The 20552-nt window shown below is 39.1% G+C and overlaps 1 long non-coding RNA gene and 1 other non-coding gene across 2 annotated transcripts; both read right to left on the bottom strand.

The window, feature by feature from the left end:
* Positions 1-1189: 1189 nt before the first annotated feature.
* Positions 1190-4416, bottom strand: LOC135151981 (uncharacterized). The gene is made up of 3 exons (XR_010290998.1): positions 4187-4416; positions 2301-2493; positions 1190-1416 (listed from the first exon to the last, which is right to left on the bottom strand). It is a non-coding gene; the product is annotated as an uncharacterized LOC135151981 (long non-coding RNA).
* An 8011-nt stretch (positions 4417-12427) lies between these two features.
* LOC135152503 (small nucleolar RNA R71) lies at positions 12428-12534 on the bottom strand. Its single transcript, XR_010291678.1, has one exon. It is a non-coding gene; the product is annotated as a small nucleolar RNA R71 (small nucleolar RNA).
* Between the last annotated feature and the right edge of the window lie 8018 nt (positions 12535-20552).

Below are 20552 nucleotides of genomic sequence, written 5' to 3'. Positions count from 1 at the left end.
ACTGTCCTCAGAGTCTGAGGGGATATCAGAGTTTGAGTCATCATCAGAGTTTGATGACTCAGTGTCAGTTTTTGTGACATGAGCTTTCCCTTTGTTTTTCACAGCAGCTTCTTTTTGAACTTTCAGAGCAACAGGCTTGGGTTTTCCTCCATGTCTTTTGTTTCTCTGCTCCATCTCAAGTTCATAGGTTTTCAGTCTTCCAAAGATATCATCAAGAGACAACTCTCCAAGATGATGATTGTCTCTTATGGTTGTTACTTTCAAATCCCATTTTTCAAGAAGAGCTAGTAGGAATTTGAGATTTGAATCTTCCAAATCATACTCTTTATCTATCAGGGATAAGTCATTCAGCAGCTTGACAAATCTGTCATACAGATCTGTCAATGATTCACCAGTCTTTGAATCAAAGTGTTCATACTCTTGAGTAAGTATGGTCCTTCTGTTTTTCTTGATGGCATTGGTTCCTTGACATCTGATTTCCAAGGCATCCCATATTTCTTTTGCAGTTTTGCAGCCAATCACCCTATTAGACATAGCATTGGCGAGAGCACTATGCAGTAAGTGCTTCACTTTTGCATCCTTGCTGATTGATGAGATATCTTCAGGAGTATAATATTTCTTCTCTTTGGGAATCATCTTATGAGGTTCATCTCCAACTGCAACAGAGAGCTTGGTTGGCATGTGTGTGTTAGGGTTATACTGAAATATTCGTTTGAAGTATATAACAATTATTTGAGAATCTTGAATGCATGTTTTCACATTGTCTGTATATTATATATTGTAGAAAATCTAGTATCAAATGGGATAGCAGAAGATTAGATTTTCGAACTCGTTATATAATATAATAAAGGTTCACAGTCTAAATGGTGTTAGACAAACCATTGGAACGACTGAAGTATTATTTGGAAATAGTTTATCTTGACTATTGAATAATACTTATACACTTTGTGTATATTTGTGACAGCCCTCAAATCCGGGGGTCTGGATTTGGTGCCACTATATGAAAAACAATTTAAAACCTATATATTTGAAAGAGAGTAAAATAGAAATTTCAAAACCTGGATATTTTAAATATGATTTACAGTTTTGAAAACCTGTATTTTTGAAAAGCTGAAAAAAACAGAGGATTTAAAACCTGAAAGCTTTAATAAAAGATTTAAAAGAACAAAGTTTAACCCCCTTTAAAACAGGATCGCAAACAGGCTATAGTATTGAAATCAGAAAAATAAAACTAATAAATTCTATTACATGTTTTTACAACTAAATCAAATTTAGACAACTCTAATTACCACTAGTCCCAAAGACTCGATCTTGGATACTCTTCCTGACCATCAGGTTGAAACTTAGTCACTTGCAATCCTCGCCTAGCCTTACTCTTATGCTTAGCCTAAATAGGCGAACCATCTTTAACATTATCTGAAAGGGGTTAGAAGAAATAGCAAGAATGAGCAAAAGAATGCTCAGCAAGTATATAATATCCAAACCAACAATAAATCAAACAGTATGTAAAACCTGACAATGATATAAAGATAATGATACCAACATAATATGATTTAAACCAACCAGTTTCTCCTTTATGGAATTGGAACCAGATAAGACGCTACGAGCTAAGCTGGGTGATCAGCCCACGACATAGCTCCGAACCCGCATATTCAATACGAGTTCTCAAATATAAAGGATCCTAGGCACACTTTGGCCTTTAATAATTCAATTGGGACCGGCGCCTCGGTCATAAAACATTTTCATCCAATTCCCTTTCTAAAACAGATAAATCACATCATTTAAGGTTCAAAATCTTAAGCAACATTGATTCTCAACCAAATATTCATTTCAACACCTTAGCATTAGATTTCTACTAATTAAGTATTCTTTATCAAGGGTATAGGTTACTGAATCAAGTGTATCAATGTATTTTATAATAATGGCGGGGTAGGTTGTATGATGATAACTAAGGTCTTTCAGGAAATGGGTTTCATTTCTGGGTCAGGAACAAACAAGTGAACTAGTTTTTTTATAAGCAAGAACACAATTTGTTGTAGTTAAAAGGGAGGTAAGAAAACAAGGTTCTAAGCTCAATAATAAGTAACTAGCAGTTGAAGAAGATAAGGATGATAATTAAGTTGATACATTTGCAAGATATAAGTGACAAAAGGTATTCCATTTCATACTTGGGTAATTCCAGAATACTCGTAATTAGTAGAAGTCTAATTCTATAAGGAGTTTTGCAATATTCAAAGCATAACAAAAGCATTGCAGGAGCAAAATCTTTTAAAGAGAAAGTAGGTAGGATATATACTTGCCTTAACTCCGGTGTCTAGCTCAGATTTCTAATAACACTATGTAGTGCCATATCATTCCTTTCTGCCAGCTTCTGACAAGATTCTATCTATAACAATCTCTGCCCAACTTCAACTTGCAACACAACTTAGCTATTTTTGAATACCCATTTCAATCACTTCTCGATCAATGCCTCGATCAACGTCTCGTTCAATTCTATACGATGGCAAAATAGTATTTCAGTCGTCGGATCAGACAGATTAACTAAGCTCGAAAAGCATTAATACCTATCATATATCTACCCTTCGCATATATATACCACATAGTCAGACAAACACATAGCACATAGTTGAACAATTAACTTTTATAGCTATTAAAAGTCAATATTGATAAGTTATCATATAACATGTTTCAGTTAACCATGTCACCTTATTCTTATCTTATTTAATATCCTTTAACAAATAAAACATATATAGTTTCTAACGAAAATGAGACAGCACTTCCTCTATTTATCGGACTATCCACATGTTTTCTTATATTATTCAACAAGTAAGCAACTCAATCCAACTCAATAAACCAATAAGTACAGGACCAATATCAATTAAAACACAATATCACAGTATGCACACTTACGTAGCTAGATTCGAAATCATATATCACTATTAGACTTGATTGACACTGACCAACCAAGTATAAACTCCTCCTATGCACTAATCAAAGAAAGAAAACTAGAACAAATAGTTCAAACAGCCCTCACTCTATGATTTTTAACAAATTGAAAATTTATCGCTTTAATACAAAATTTTTATGAGACACGCTTAAGCATTATTACAATCTACTATAAAAATTTCAGAAGCAAATTCCATGTTTAAGGGAGTAAAACAGGGCCTGCAAGTCAGGAACCTGAATCTGCCCTGCAGAACCAGCCCCACGCTAAGAATTTTAATAAATAAAAAAATTGGTCTGTTTGTATAAAATTTTAATGACATATTCCAGACACTAACATCTAACTCCAGTAAAAATTTGAGAAGCAGAGCTCGAGTTTAAAGTAGCAAAACAGGGCCTGGAATAGGACACACCTGCCCAGAATTTTCAGCGCATTTCGCAGTAAAACATGCATATCTTTTAGCTCGTTTAATGAAACTTTGAAATTCCTTTTGGTGCTTGATCTAGACTTCAAGTAGCAAATTATTAAAGAAAGATTAAGCACATAACTCAACTCAATTAACCCAGAATTATGCTGCAAAACAGACCAGCGATAGCCAAAACTTTCAACTCAAGTATGAATAATTCCTAAATCTTTAATCCACTACTTAAACTATTGAAATACCCGACCAAACACAAGTACATAACTCAACCCAAAGATTTAGTACCCAACTCATCTAATTATAGTACTAATTAAACGTACCAAGTACAATCACCAGACCACAACCAATTCAAATATCAATTAAGCACGTATATGTATATCATTATAAGATCAATAGCTTAGATATCAAAATAACTTGAACCACATAAATACACATAATTATATCAAAACAAAGTACCACTTACTCTGCATATATAAACATATACACCACCACTTTCAATTTAACTACTTAACTCTAAATCCAAGCTCGAAATCAATTAAGCCAACTAGTAACACCCATTCTCGATTATACACACAATAACATACATATAGTACCACACACTTTGAATGATACAACCACCAACTCCAATCTTCTTTCAATTACCCAATTAACCGTAAATAATCTACATTTTTGAAATCAAATCAGCCCTTAATCGCATCATCGTAATCCAAATTTCATAGATAATTCAACACCAAATTTGACTAAACTATATAACACATATATACAACAATTCACACTAAAATTCATCCCAACTCATGGATATAATAAGGACAGGGTTGTACCGAACAAGAATATGGTCAGAAGGTGGAGGACAGAGCCTGGGTTGCCAGAAACGGAGCATCGGTAGTCGATTAGACAGCGGTTGTCGCGACTTCAATCGCAGAACTGAGAACAGCGGCAGTGTTGGAGAGAAAAACGGAGGGCATCGATGTCGACAAACAGCATATAGGGGAGGCGACTGTTGGTTTGAGGGAGGAAGGAGAAATATGCGAGAGAGAGAGAGAGAGAGAGGGAGAGAGAGAGAGAGAGAGAGAGAGAGAGAGAGAGACGATAGATTTAGAGGAATGAGAGGGCTGAGATTTTGATTTATGATAATATGAAGGTCGGCAAAACGAGGCGGTGCTGTAAAAGGGTACGTGGCTAAGTCTTGTACCACGTGCCTTTAATAATCTGAATAACCAATTGACTCGGACCCGCTTTTAACTATATTATCGGAATATCTCGCTATTATAGTATCTTGGAAACATCACCAACATATTTTTATAAATCCCGGAATATTATAAAACTAATAAAATAAAAGTTTCGGGATTTATGAAGCATTACTGAAATTTATACGTAATTTAGAAGTTAATTGTGTTCAAGAAATATTTACACATGAAACTTCTACAAAAATAATATTTTTAATATTTTCAAAACTCCTAAAAATATTCATTACCATTTTCAAGTAATTAAAAGAATTTTACAAGTCATTTTTGTATTTTAAGAAATTCAATTTCCTATAATCCATTTTAAAGAAAATCATAAATATTTATAAAACAACACAAAAGTTTGTAACAGATATACACACAAGCATAAATCACATCCAGATACTAAAGTTAAATCATAGAACAAGTAATTCATATATTTAACATGGTATTCAATTCAAAACACACAACAAAATTTCGATATCCTAATGAGTCGGAAAATATTTGAAAATTATAAAACTGGAATAAAATATAGAATTTTATTCCTCATTTTTCTCGAATAATCATGAATAAAAATAATAAAATAATATCTAAAATCCGAGTCGTCACAATATTGAACGGGATCAAAATAGTAGAATAATTGTTTCTTTAATTCTGACAATAAAGAACTAAGATTCTACGATGTTATTATTACTTAGGTTCTTAATCCGGATATAGTGATTGACACTTGTATTTAATGCACATGCCTTGATTCATACATTAAGTAATTTATTTTAAATTACAAATTTATGTATTGGGCAATGACATTATATGCAGAGTGGGATCCAGGTGTAGAGAATTCTTGCTTGATTCCATTTAATTTACAGAACTCTACCATTTTTGAATTCTTGAACTCAGTGCCATAATCACTTCTGATGATCTTAACAGAATCTTTAGAGATTCTATCCAGTTGCTTGACATGCTCAACCAGAAGAGAGAATGTCTCATCTTTACTGTGTAGAAATAAACCTATGTAAATCTGGTATATTCGTCAACAATAACCAGAGTATATCTTTTCTTTGCAATAGACATGACATTTACTGGTCCAAACAGATCAACATGTAGCAGATGATAAGGCTCAAGAATTGAGGACTCAGTTTTACTTTTGAATGAAGATTTTCTCTGTTTTGCTTTTTGACAAGAATCATAGAGGCCATCTGGTGTAAATACTGATTTGGGCAGTCCTTTTACAATATCCTTCTTCACTAACTCATTTATATTGTTGAAGTTCAAGAGAGAGAGTTTCTTGTGCCAATTCCAGCTGTCTTTATCACTGGCTCTGCCCAGAAGAAAGCTTGGCTTCATAGATATTTCCATGTCTGTATCCCTTCAGACCAACTTTCCCAGTGCTTTTGCTAACAACTTCACAGTGTTCTTCAAAGAAGTTGACATGAAATCCTCTGTCACAGATTTGACTTATGCTCAGCAGATTGTGCTTAAGTCCTGAGACAAGAGCTACAGATTCAATGATGACATTTCCAACTTTGATGTTGCTATATCCCAAAGTTTTTCCTATGTTACCATCTCCATAAGAAACATTTGGGCCAGCCTTCTCCATAAATTCTGATAGCAGGGCTTTATTTCCTGTCATATGTCCTGAGCATCCACTGTCCAGAACTAGGATGTTTTTCCTGTTGCCCTGCGATCACAAGGACCACTAATGGTTAGTTTTAAGGACCCAGACTTGCTTGGATCTTTTGTTCTTGTTATGTTTGTTAACACTAGCAGCGGAAGATTTGTCAGAGTTTAAATCAGAGTTTATGCTAATAGACTTTTTATCAGAATTTGATTTTGAAGAATCAATATTTTTATTCAAGGAAGGTTTCAATTCATAATAATCATAATATAAGCTATGGTATTCCTTACAAGTGTAAATGGAATGCCATAAACTACCACAATGAAACCAAGGATTCTCTGGTCTAAACCTAACATTCCTAGTCTTAACTTACGATTTGGGAGACATAGTATTTATGTCCTTATTCTTCCTGCAAAAAGAAGCAAGATGGTTAGGATTTCTACAATTATGACACGTTTTCCTAGGAGCATCAGAAATAGGCATGTAGTTATTGCTTTTGTTTATACATACTTTTCCATTTCTGTTTTTCCTAGGATCCTTAATCCTGTTTTCTTGTTTAACCTCCTTGAGCTTGTGTTTAAGCTGTTTCTGAGTCATTAAACTTATGTTTACTTGTTTAGGTTTACCAGATTTTGATTTGTTGTGTATCTCTGACTCTGGAATTTCCTCTTTTATCCAAGGAGATTCAGCAACAAATTTAACTAGTATAACCTTAGGTTTTTCAATTTTAACAAACTCTGGTTTTGTTGACTAAGCTCCATTCTTATCAGTGTAACCTAATCCTTTCTTCCAATTTCCACTACCTAAGATATTCTGAGTAGTTTTTCCTGAATTTGTCCATGTTTTTATTATTTCTCTCTCCTGGCAAGTTCTGATTTAAGAGATGCATGTTTCTTTAATAATTCATTTTTGACAAAAACAACATCATCTCTTTCTTTCTGAACTTCTAACATCTGGACTAATTCTTTCTCAAGATAATCATTCCTTTTCTTTACATCTAAGACTTCAGATTTCAATCTTTCATTTTCTAAGGTCTGATCTCTATATCTGATATGCAAGCTTTTAAAGAACAATCTTAACTCAGTTATGTCTTCAGTATTAAAGGCAAGAGTAGAAAGAGGTACCTTTGTTTCAACAGTCTTAGAGCTGTTATCAGTGTTTTCCATCAAGGCATAGTTGACTTCTTCCTTTCCCTCATTTTTCTTCAAACCTTTTCTGTCAGAGTTTTTGTCCTTCCTTGTAAACTTCTTTCCCTTATTGAAGTTTTTGTAAGCCATCTTCTTGAAGCTTTTTACCAATAAAGCTACCAACTGCATCATCTCAGTGTCACTGTCCTCAGAGTCTGAGGGGATATCAGAGTTTGAGTCATCATCAGAGTTTGATGACTCAGTGTCAGTTTTTGTGACATGAGCTTTCCCTTTGTTTTTCACAGCAGCTTCTTTTTGAACTTTCAGAGCAACAGGCTTGGGTTTTCCTCCATGTCTTTTGTTTCTCTGCTCCATCTCAAGTTCATAGGTTTTCAGTCTTCCAAAGATATCATCAAGAGACATCTCTCCGAGATCATGATTGTCTTTTATGGTAGTTACTTTCAAATCCCATTTTTCAAGAAGAGCTAGTAGGAATTTGAGATTTGAATCTTCCAATTCATACTCTTTATCTACCAGGGATAAGTCATTCAGCATCTTGACAAATCTGTCATACAGATCTTTCAATGATTCACCAGTCTTTGAATCAAAGTGTTCATATTCTTGAGTAAGTATGGTCATTCTGTTTTTCTTGATGGCATTGGTTCCTTGACATCTGATTTCCAAGGCATCCCATATTTCTTTTGCAGTTTTGCAGCCAATCACCCTATTAGACATAGCATTGGCGAGAGCACTATGCAGTAAGTGCTTCACTTTTGCATCCTTGCTGATTGATGAGATATCTTCAGGAGTATAATCTTTCTTCTCTTTCGGAATCATCTTCTGAGGTTCATCTCCAACTGCAACAGAGATCTTGGTTGGCATGTGTGTGTTAGGGTTATACTGAAATATTCGTTTGAAGTATATAACAATTATTTGAGAATCTTGAATGCATGTTTTCACATTGTCTGTATATTATATATTGTAGACAATCTAGTATCAAATGGGATAGTAGAAGGTCAGATTTTCGAACTCGTTATATAATATAATAAAGGTTCACAGTCTAAATGGTGTTAGACAAACCATTGGAACGACTAAAGTATTATTTGGAAATAGTTTATCTTGACTATTGAATAATACTTATATACTTTGTGTATATTGAACGGGATCAAAATAGTAGAATAATTGTTTCTTTAATTCTGACAATAAAGAACTAAGATTCTACGATGTTATTATTGCTTAGGTTCTTAATCCGGATATAGTGATTGACACTTGTATTTAATGCACATGCCTTGATTCATACATTAAGTAATTTATTTTAAATTACAAATTTATGTATTGGGCAATGACATTATATGCAGAGTGGGATATTAACTATAAAAGGAAACCGTGTCCGAAAAATATATTCGGGTGATGATGTCCTCTTGAAAGCTCATAAAGATAATTATGCTTTAGTCCTGCAGGCAGATTTGTTCTTCATTATTATAAGGTTGAGTGGATGATCAAGGATAAAAGATATTGATTAAATTAATTGTCAGTAAATAATTTAATTAATGGATATGCATCTTAAACATGGGGAATTTATAAGCAATTAATATGTGAGCCGAATTAAATAATTAATTTACGGAATTAGGAAAGGTAGTGCAAATATTAATTCTTTAGTGGATTGAATTAATATTTAATGACTTTGGGCCTGGCCCGGAATGTCATTGGAAGGCTTGACCTAAGGGTCTATGATCCCTACTCTAGCCTATATATATTCTCGTTTTCCTAAAGCTGAAAGACACACCAAAAATGAATTCTTTCTAGGGTTTGAGAGAGGCAGACGTTTTTCTCAAGGAGCCAGCTAGGGTTTTGGTTTTCAGAGCTTTAAGGAGAGGCACACCTTGGGAGATCGAAGGCCACACTTCGTCCAAGGAGAATCAGGGAATATAGTAGAAGATGTGGATTTGAATCGCTTGCACCGTAGCGATTAAGGTTAATATTTTGTTCGAACTTTTAATTAGTATCATAAAACGCAGGGCCAAGGTCCGATTGTTCCTACAGTGGTATCAGAGCCAGGTTGCGGTTCTGCGATTTATGATATGTAGTCCATGTCATGATTATATATGCATGTATATAGTGGTTCTGTGATGCAGGTTGTTATCCACTATTATGGCCATGTTTTAATTATGTGTTTTGGATCCCACGTGGTTTATCGTGGCTGTGTTGTAAATCACGAGGGTTGATCGTGATAGTTTGATCTTGTAATTCAATTTGTAATTGTTTTAGATTATGATCTGATGTAATAGAATAGGATGGTTCGTCTGTACAATTTGTATGTAATTGTTTGATCAACGGGGCTGCAAGAAACAGAGATCTTCCGCTGCTGCGATCTGTTTAGGGGGTGCTTCGCTGTTTTGGCCATAACTTTTGCATACGATGTCCGATTTGGGCGAATCAGCACTTTTCGGGGACGGCAGAATGAGACATAACTCGCGAAAGCTTGATTGAGGTGATTTTGAAGCTGTTTTCAGGATTTTTCGAGGCATTCTGAGGCCTTTTAGGCCTCCAAACAGGCTCTCGAAGTTTTCTGGAATTTTCCGAAGGATGAATTCGAAGCTGTTTTTCCGGGGCCATAATAGTGGATGTGTTTTTATTATGATTTACATAATTCTTGATTATTGTTATTATGTGTTTCTTGTCTATGTTGTTATGCCATGTGATATTAACCCTTCGCATGCTAGAATGACATGGACATAGGGATGTTTTTAATTAATGCTTTAATCATGATAGTATGCTGCCATGTTATGTGTTCTTTGTGTTGCTATAATCATGATAGTATGCATTTGATTTTCGAAGAAATCACATAGGGCGACGCATCTAGATTAAAATCCTCAACGTAAATTCTAAGTGGGAGAGGGAATTAATATGAGATTAAATCCCATGGTCTCCATCATTGTTTGTATGTAATTTAACATAGAGACGAATATAAATTATATACACGTCACCCATCGTGGCATGTAATTTATGGTGTCTAGAATGTTATAGATATTACTGGAACAAACTACTTAAATTAATACGAATAAATACAAATTTTCTTTATTTCTGATTTGGGGCGATTTCTAAGGCTTATGGGTATTTGATAAGCGTGCATTTAATCCTAATATTGTCCCTGTATTTTAGTTATTTTGTAATTAATTGGATTTTTATTTAATAAATATTAATGTTTTATTGTAGGATGCAAGGAATTCTAATCAAATATGGATTGGAGTTTAAATAGCAAGAATTGGAGTTCAATTCGAATAAAATTCGGATTTTAAGGCTAGCTGCGCAGCATTAACTGTTTGGGCCATATTTGGAGTTCTAGAAGTCCAAATCAGGTGATTCAAGAGCCCACGCGAATCTTAGAACAAGGCCTTCATTTCAGAAGTGGTCGTGCAATTTTATCCCAGCCGTATCAGCCCAGAATCAGAGTCAAAAAGTCAACTGCGAATTTCCTCTTTTGGAATTCTATTCTGATTCGGAAGTCTCCTTGTATTTTCATTAATTCATTAAAAATACTTTTAATATAGAGATTAGGGTTTAGGATTCAGACCTAATTAGAGAGAGAGACACGGTACGAGATAGAGAAAGGAGGCACAAGCATAGAGAGAAAGAAGAAGCGAGACGGAAGAGATTTCAGCCATTGAAGACATTCAGTGGATTTGTTTCTTCATCTCTTTGTTTAGAATTCTCTCCTTTACTCTTATTATCATGAACATGTTCTCTTTATCTTTGGTTGATTTTGAGATTTTGAGTATGAACTAATTGTATAAAGTTAGGATTTTTATGGAACCCTAGCATTAGGATTTTGGTGTTTAGTTAAGAATATCGTATGCAATTTCATGGTTTACTCATTCGAGTGTTTTTCATGTTAATACTTGATATTGTCTTATCGACTCTAGTGGGTTATCGAGTTAATCATAATACTGAGAGGGTTATGATTAATTAACACAAGACTTGAATGGTGCATGATTATATCTTTTGATTATAATTTAGCTACGGTATAGACATATATTGTGACCATGCATAGATTTGTGAATTGATGCTAAATTGGATTCTGAATATTAAATTGGCATAGACATATGTTGGTTTAATTGTAGGAATTATACCATAGTAATTTCGAGAGAAGCCTATGACCATTGAATTCTAGCTAGTAAATTGTGATTTGCTGCAATATTTCGCGACTCTTTTATCGATATTCTTGTGTTAGGCGGAAGTAATTATCCTGACTTATCTTCTCTTATTTGAAACTCGTTAAGCTCTTTAGTATAATTTTAGTTTGTTAATTTAGTTTTAATATAAAAAACCACCAACAATTTATTGTGTTCGATAACCATACTGTTAGATATTATTTGTGATTGATACGTTTAAATAGTCCTTGAGGAATGATATATGGTATTTATTACTATTTACTTGTTTTCGATTGTGTACACTTGCACATCAGTATTTTACGCAACAAGTTGTTGGCGCCGCTGTCGGGGACTATTTTTGTTATTAATTGCGAATTTTATATTCTTACAGTTTGGTTTTTGTTACTTCTGTTCTAACGAGAGTAATTTTTTTGTGTTCATCAGGTCTCTTTGTGCATGAGCGAAAGACACCCAATGGTATTTGGCTTTGATCCTGAAATTGAGCGAACATTCAATAGAAGAAGAAAAGCACAATGCAAGATCAAGCAAACACAAGTAGCTATGGGTGACAACATTAATAATGGAGACATTCCAGTTGTTCCAGCGGGTGCATTTATTGTGGATGATAAGGATTCGGCAATATGCGGCACCCCGTTTCGAAGAATTAAATTCGGGGATCATAAGACCCGATATTCAAGCAACACAGTTTGAGTTGAAGCCGGTCATGTTCCAAATGCTTCAGACTATTGGTCAATTCATGGAGATCAGTGATTCTTTCAAATTTCTAGGAGTACCTGAAGATGCTTTGCGCTTGAAATTATTCCCTTATTCTGTGCGAGACAGAGCTAGAACCTGGCTAAATTCTTTACCGGCAGGATCAGTCACAACATGGAATAATTTGACAGAAAAATTCTTGAGCAAGTATTTTCCTCCCAATATGAATGCAAAGCTTCGGAATGAGATCAATTCTTTTCAACAGCAGGATGATGAATATTTGTATGATGCATGGGAGAGATTTAACGAATTACTCAGAAAATGTCCTCATCATGGTATTCTTCATTGCATTCAGATGGAGACTTTTTATAATGGTCTCAATGCCCAAACAAAGATGGTGGTTGATGCATCAGCAAATGGGGCTCTTCTCTCTAAGTCCTATAATCAGGCTTATGAAATTCTTGAGACAATTGCTACCAACAACTATCAGTAGTCATCTTCTAGAGCTCAAACAAGTAAAATGGTAGCTGGAATCTATGATGTGGACTCTGTTGTGCCATAAAATCTCCCTGGGCTTATTTTATAACCCATCATATTAGTTGGGCTTTATTTGGGCTTATTGGAATCATCTGGTTAAGGATAATGGGCTTCACCATGGTTGGGTGAATCATTGGAGGCATACGAGGAGGTATATGGACTTGCATTGGAAGCACAATGAAGACTGCCATCAGAATGGGGTTGCACCTGAAGGCGCTTTAGGGGTAACCGCTGCTAGGGGTTACCGCTAAGTGCATCCTGGCTTGCAGCTACAGGGCTGCAGTTAGGGATGCTGCTGGCAGGGCTTCCGCCGCCTGGGCAGAACTAAATACCTGCATATTAAGGACGAGTTGGAGGACGAGTTGGAGGTGGATTGGAGGTGGATTGGGAGTATATCAGCTATCATTTATTTGCAAATTAAGGGATAAATACATCTATTATGGAGATAATGACGATCAAGGGGAGATAATTCAAGGATATTCGGATATACATGCAAAATGAAGGCTTCAAGTGACCTACTTGGAGTGGGATGCCTCTAGATAACTACTAAAAGAAGGCTGTTTTATCCTAAACTAGAGGGGATAAGAGCTTATCTCTTCAGAGTCCTAAATCGAGAACTACATGGGCTTGATCCCTATAAATATAGGGTATGTAGGCACCTTGCAAAGGGAAGAATTTCGGATTCATAAACTCACGAGTTCTACACTCTAAAGAGAGGCACGTGTAACCTTTGTGACGTACATTTTCGGGCAATTGCAGGACGGAATTCCATAATTCCGGCCTCGTTGTTTGGTTCTTTGCAAGCTCAGCCCTTAAACACATTTGTTTTTCTTTAGTTTATGTAAACGGTAGCCCCTAAGAGCTAGCCGTGATTTTCGTAGTTGTAACAGATATCCCTATAATTGTGCTATACGGTTCTGGGGGTGTTGTATCAATTCCTCTCACAACACTTTTTGGCGCTAGAAGAAGGGGATTACTGATCTTAGAGAGGAGAGATGTCAGAAATTCCCGAAAACACTGAAAACCCCAAGACGCCGGAAGGCGCTACGCAAGGTGAAAGCGATGTTCCGAGCGGGGAATTAACACGCGAGGAGATGAAGGCAAAAATAAAGAGAATGAGTCGAAGGATTGCTTCTTTGAAAAGGAAATCAGCAAGGTCGAAAAAGGCTAGCAAGGTGACTCCCACCAAGCTAGATTTTGATGGAGAAGGCGGTAGGAAGGAAGGCGACAACCCTGAGGACCGAGCTGACCCCGAAATGGATGATGGAGAGCACTCACAGGCTGCTAGTGTGTTCGACCGCCTTGGAAGGAAACTGACCGAGCAAGACTTGCGGCACAGGCTTGGCAACAAGGCCCCTAACGGGGATGAACCTGAAGGCTCGCAACGCAGGGCTACTCCCAGCCAAAGACAGGAGAAGCCCGTGTCTGAAGCTCGGTCAAAGGATAGAAACCAAAGGTCGTCGAAAGTTATCTCCATTCATGATGAGGAGGAAAGCTCAGGGTCGCACAATGATGAGGAAGTAAGCAAGAAGAAAGATCGACCCTTGGATGGTGATTATGAGGTTGCACTTGATGATGGGGATGATAAGTGCAAGATGGAAGAGCTGCTAGAAGCCCTAAAGAAGGTGAAGGCCGATAAGAAGTCGAAAGCCGAGCTTACCGTCAAGTCACCCTTTACTAAGAGGGTTAGGGAGTCACCCCTACCACGCATCTACAGGGGGGTTGGCGACCTGCGATTTAACGGAACCACGGATCCCGTGGAGTATCTTAGCCGGTTTGACACTGAGATGGAGGTCTACCAGATTCCAGACCTCACAAAATGTCGCTTTTTGGCTGCAACCCTCAGGGATGACGCTCACCACTGGTTCAAGAGGCTTCCTGCTGATTCTATCAGCTCTTGGAGGAAAATGTGTGAACTGTTTGTGGGACAATTCAGGGCTTCTTTCACATGTGCCCCACCCGCCAACACTCTGGCCAATATCAAGCAAAAGGAACACGAGACATTAAGAGAGTATTTCAAGCGCTTCAACTCGGAGGTACCCCATGTTAGGCCAACATCAAAGGAAACCCTGAAAAACTTCTTGATAGCAGGGGTAAGGCCTGGAACAGACTTCTGGAAGGAGTTGCAAGGACGGGAGCCTGAAACCCTGGTTGACTTCTTTGCTAGGGCTGAACCCCATAAGGTGATTGAGGAATCCCTAGCTAAGTTGAAGAAGGTGTTGAAGTCTGAAAGCTGTAGCAGCTGGAAGAATAAGAGGGATAGGTCTTACAGCCCAGAAAGAAGGAACACCTATGAGAGGGATCCTTACGTAAGGCCTACTGGTGAGAAGCCTTCAAGCCGAGATGGCAAGACTTCACCCTTTACTGTGAACACAACCAGCACGCAGGGCTTCGACAAGTCAAGGCTAACGATGAGGTTGGCAAGAGAAACAAGGTATCATGAATACACGCCTCTAACGGCCTCCATAGATCGTATTTTCGAGGTCGGAGATAAGGCAAGATTCTTCCGGAAGCCCTTCCGAAATGGACCCCCTGGGAAGAAAGACCAGGGAAAATATTGTGCTTTCCATAACCTAAACGGACATGTCACGGCGGAATGTGTTCATCTTAAAGACCACATAGAGGATCTTATCAGAACAGGGTATCTGACGGAATTTGTAGCCCAAGAGGCTAAAAAGTATAAGGAAAAGAAAGCCGAAAAGACAAATAACCAGGAAGCCAACCGTAACACCCGAGCTGGCAGTGTACGAATGATCATCGGAGGACCCTTCGTGGGAGGCCATGGACGCAGTGCTATGAAAAGATATGTACGGGAAGCCCGAGGGCCGCCCTTAACCAATGTGTGCCATCTGTCTGAAAGGCCTCCCAAAATGTTCAAAGGGGAGACCATGGACATTACCTTTACTGAGGGGGATGCACGCGCGGTACACCATCCTCATAGCGATGCCCAGGTGGTAACAGCCGTGATCGAAAATGTCAATTTACACAGGCTTCTTGTCGACAACGGAAGCTCTGTCAATATCTTGGCCTATAGTGCACACCAGAGAATGAAAATGGAAGATAGAGATATGATGGCCTGCTACAATGAATTGTATGGTTTCACGGGGAATGCCGTCTAGATTGTTGGAAGGGTAAGACTCCCAATCACCCTTGGAGTAGAGCCCCGGGCTACCACTCAAGTTGCAGAGTTCATGATAGTGAACGAAGACATCTCCTATAACGGGATCCTGGGCAGACCCATCTTAAGGGACATGCGGATCGTGACCTTAATATACCATTTATCAATGAAGTTCCCAACCCCTAATGGGGTAGGATGTGTACGGGGATGCCAGGCTGACTCCCGGGAATGCTATAGCAAGGCTTTGAGATCTGCAGTAAAAGCCTGTAAAGAGGCCCAGCAAATGGATGAAGACATCCTGGAGAGCTGTTACAAGCAAATGGATATAGAAGAGGAACCCGAAACTAAGGCCTGGAAAGATCTTGATAAAGTTTTTAAAAGAGACTTGTAACATGGTGGTCATTGTGCAGCACCCAGGGGAAGACCCTTATCTAGAAGCCTCACACGCCGCGCATGGAGGGCTTACACTCACGGATGCACTCCCAGTGGAAAACACTGATACAGCTGAAATCCTGGTTGAAGGAATTGTGGAAGATGTTACTGACAGTGACTCCGAAGGGGTTGGTCAAAAGCAGCCCCAAAATAAAAAGCAAGAAAATGAGTGCGAGGCACCTTGTGACTTCAACAGTGCTATGGTAACCTATCAACTCGGAAACCGGACACGGCTTCCCGTTCATGAAATCCTGGGTACGCAACCCCAAGTGGGGGTCAACAAAGAGGTTACCGTTGAGATCGACCTCGACCCAAGGATGCCGGAAACCCAGGTGAAGACTAGAGCAGCTGGGGATACCCTGTCCATCTTGGTGGATGAGTCTGACCCCACTAAAGAACTAAAAATTAGGGAGCAATTGGGGCCGGACCTAAGGGAAACCCTGGCCGCATTCTTAAAGAATAATCTGGACATCTTTGCTTGGAACCATTCGGATATGATCGGGATTCACCCCGAAGTCATGTGCCACCACCTCAATATTGACCCAGACAGGAAGGGAGTTAGACAGAAGAGGAGACCAATTAGCGGGGAAAGAAGAGTTAGCCTAGTGAAAGAAGCTTTCTACCCTACATGGCTACCAAACCCGGTGTTGGTGAAGAAACCTAACGGAAAGTGGAGAACATGCATAGACTTTACTGATCTGAACAAGGCTTGCCCTAAGGACAACTTCCCGCTTCCTCGAATTGACCAATTGGTGGATTCCACTATAGGGCATGCACTGTTAAGCTTCATGGACGCCTACTCGGGCTACAATCAAATCCCCATGTTCGAGCCAGATCAGGAGCACACCTCCTTCATCACTGACAGGGGGCTTTACTGCTATATCGGCATGCCGTTTGGTTTGCTAAATGCTGGGGCCACGTATCAAAGGCTGGTTAACAAGATGTTTAAGGACCAGATTGGGAAAACAATGGAAGTATATGTGGACGACATGCTAGTCAAGTCAAAGGAAGCTTATCATCATGTGACACACTGATCAGAGATGTTCGACATACTAAGAGATTACAGGATGAAGTTGAATCCCCAAAAATGCGTATTCGGGGTTGAATCCAACAAGTTCCTGGGCTTCATTGTCAATCACATGGGAATCGAAGCTAACCCTGCGAAGATCAAGGCCTTAATTGAAATGAGGTCGCCTAGGAATGTAAAAGAGGTGCAATGCCTTATAGGCCGGGTTGCCGCCCTAAACCGGTTTATCTCAAAGTCCTCAGACAAATGTACAGAATTCTTTGCAGCCATAAAAAAAGGGCAAAAATTTGAATGGACGACAGAATGCGAGGCTGCCTTCCTGAAGCTGAAAGAGCAACTTGGAAGCCCGCCACTGTTGGCAAAACCAACAGAGGGTGAAGCCTTAATCCTTTACTTAGGGGTTTCTGAGTTCTCAATTACCGTTGTCCTGATCAAGGAGGAAGAGCAAGCCCAGCAGCCGGTATATTATGTGAGCAAAAGACTACTCGATGCTGAATCCCGTTACTCGAATATGGAGAAGTTAGCCTACACACTAATTTTGGCTTCCCGTAAACTAAGGCCTTACTTCCAGGCCCACAAGATAGAAGTGCGAACGTCCTTCCCTCTCAGGCAAGTACTACACATGCCGGAAGCCTCTGGCAGAATTATGAAATGGGCGGTTGAGCTAGGCCAATTTGATATAGAGTACAAGCCAAGGACCGCCATCAAGGCGCAGGCACTAGCTGACTTCATCTTAGAGTTTCGACCTACTTTTGAAGTTGAAGGGATGGAATGCATACCTGAACCTCAATATCCAATAGCCATACCCGAGAATTGTTCCCCTTGGTAGAACTTGTACGTCGATGGGGCTGTAAAAGGAAATGGGTCCGGGGCTGGCATTGTCTTAGTCAGTCTTGAAGGCCATAAGCTGCAAAGCTCCATTCACTTCGACTTTAAAGCCACCAACAATGACGCGGAGTATGAAGCCCTAATAGCAGGGCTAAAGCTAGCCTTGGAGATGAGGGTGGAAAATATGAATGTTTATAGTGATTCTATGCTGGTAGTCTGGCACATCCGAGGAGGCTTCCAAGCTAGGGGTCCCCGTACCGATCTCTACATGCGGTATGCCCAGGAACTAATTGGGAAATTTAGAGAAATCAAGCTAGAGCAAATACCAAGATCCGAAAATGCGAATGCAGACGCATTGGCCAAGTTAGGCTCTCAGAGGGATGCACACATACTTGGGGTGATCCCCCTCGAAATCCAGTATCAGCCTAGCATCCCCAAGATTGAAATCCTGGATGTTTCGGTCGATGAGTCTAAGCTTTGGACAACCCCAATCCAGGAATACATAGCCAACAGAACCCTGCCTGCAGATAAGGATGAGGCCGGAAAATTGAGATACAAGGCAGCCCGGTATGTAATCTATGATGGAATCCTTTACAAAAGGGGGTTCAATCGGCCCCACCTTAGGTGTGTTGCTGGGATAAGATGTGAATATATTATGCGCGAGGTGCATGAAGGAATTTGTGGGAATCACTCGGGGGGTGCCTCCCTCGCTCACAAAATACTCCGTCAAGGCTACTACTGGCCTATCCTCTACAAGGATGCTCATGCCTTCGCCAAGGCCTGTGACAGTTGCCAAAGGTTCTCTAATACAAATAAGAACCCAACAGTACCCCTGAAGACCCTGACAAGCCCCTGGCCGTTTGTTGTTTGGGGTATAGAACTGATTGATGAATTACCCAAAGGGAAAGGAGGGGTGAAATATGCAGTTGTGGTTGTAGACTACTTTACTAAATGGGCTGAGACCGAACCCCTGGCTTCCATCACTGCAAGGAAGCTAGTAGACTTCGTGTATCGAGCAATCGTCTGTCGATACGGGGTTCCCTACAAGCTCATATCAGACAATGGGAAGCAGTTTGACAGCAATGAGATGATAAACTTCTGCGAACACCTGGGCATAAAGAAAGGCTTTTCCGCTGTGTGCCACCCTCAGAGTAACGGTCAGAAGGAGGCCATAAACAAAATTATTAAGCACACCTTGGAAGCCAAACTAGAAGAGAAAAAGGGATGTTGGCCGGAAGAACTTCCTATGGTGTTGTGGTCTTACAATACCCCTCCAAGGTCTACCACTAGCGAAACCCTGTTCACCCTAACATACGGGTGTGAAGCCATGGTTCTTGTAGAGGTTGCAACAGGGTCCTTTCGAAGGGATAACTATGACCCTGAGAATAATGAAGTAAACCACATGCTCTACCTAGATCTGATTGAAGAAGTAAGGGATACGGCTCAGTTGAAACTTGTTGCGTATCAACAGAGGACCCGCAAGTATTTTGATAAGAAAGTGAGGGTTCGACCCCTCAAGACAGGAGACCTGGTTCTCAGGAAAATGATGCCTAACATGAGGGTTCCCGCTCATGGAACCTTCGGTGCAAAATGGGAAGGCCCATACATCATCAAAACAGTGCTTTGGGAAGGTACCTATCACCTCACAGACATGGATGGAAGACTCATACCACGGGCATGGAACGCCCAACACTTAAAGAGGTATTACCAGTAGCTTCACCTGAGTAGTATTTCTGTAGGCTTCGGCTTAAGGGTCAGTACAATAAAGGCGGTTTATTAGTTGTAATCGCTATGCTTTTAGGAAAATTATTAGGCTACTATTTTCTTTATTTGCTAGGATGCTCGGGGGGTGGTGTCTTTACACCCCCCAAAATTATGCTATGTCAACTTTTTACCATGTGATTTAGTAAAATTTCGCAGTGTTCCGTTACAAAAATCTTGTATATGCTTGCTTGCTTACCATGATTGTTAATTGAATACTTCATGTATGCTTTAAAAAGTATTTAGGGTTCCAATTGCATCTAGTTCTCCATCATAATTGTAATTATGCTAAAGAACTCGGGGGGTAGTAGGCATATCATTAAACATTACCAGGCTTAAATTTGAAATTGGAAATCGAAAACATCAAAACCCAACAACTTGGCTGCACTGATTGGAAGGAAAGCCTGTCAAGGCTTTCAAGGTTTAAAGCCTATCAAGGCTTTCAAGGTTTAAATCTTATCAAAGCTTTCAAGGTTTTGGGCTTACAGTAGCCCTTCAAGGCTAAAGCTTATCAATGCTTTCAAGGTTTTGGGCTTACAGTAGCCCTTCAAGGTTTAAAGCTTTTCAAGCTTGCAAGGTTTTGGGCTTACAGTAGCCCTTCAAGGCTAAAGCTTATCAAAGCTTTCAAGATTTCAAGCTTTTCAAGCTTGCAAG

The sequence above is a fragment of the Daucus carota genome, chromosome 4 (assembly GCF_001625215.2).
Source record: "Daucus carota subsp. sativus chromosome 4, DH1 v3.0, whole genome shotgun sequence".
Taxonomy (NCBI): Eukaryota; Viridiplantae; Streptophyta; class Magnoliopsida; order Apiales; family Apiaceae; genus Daucus; species Daucus carota.
This window is presented reverse-complemented; position numbering and strand designations above follow the sequence as displayed.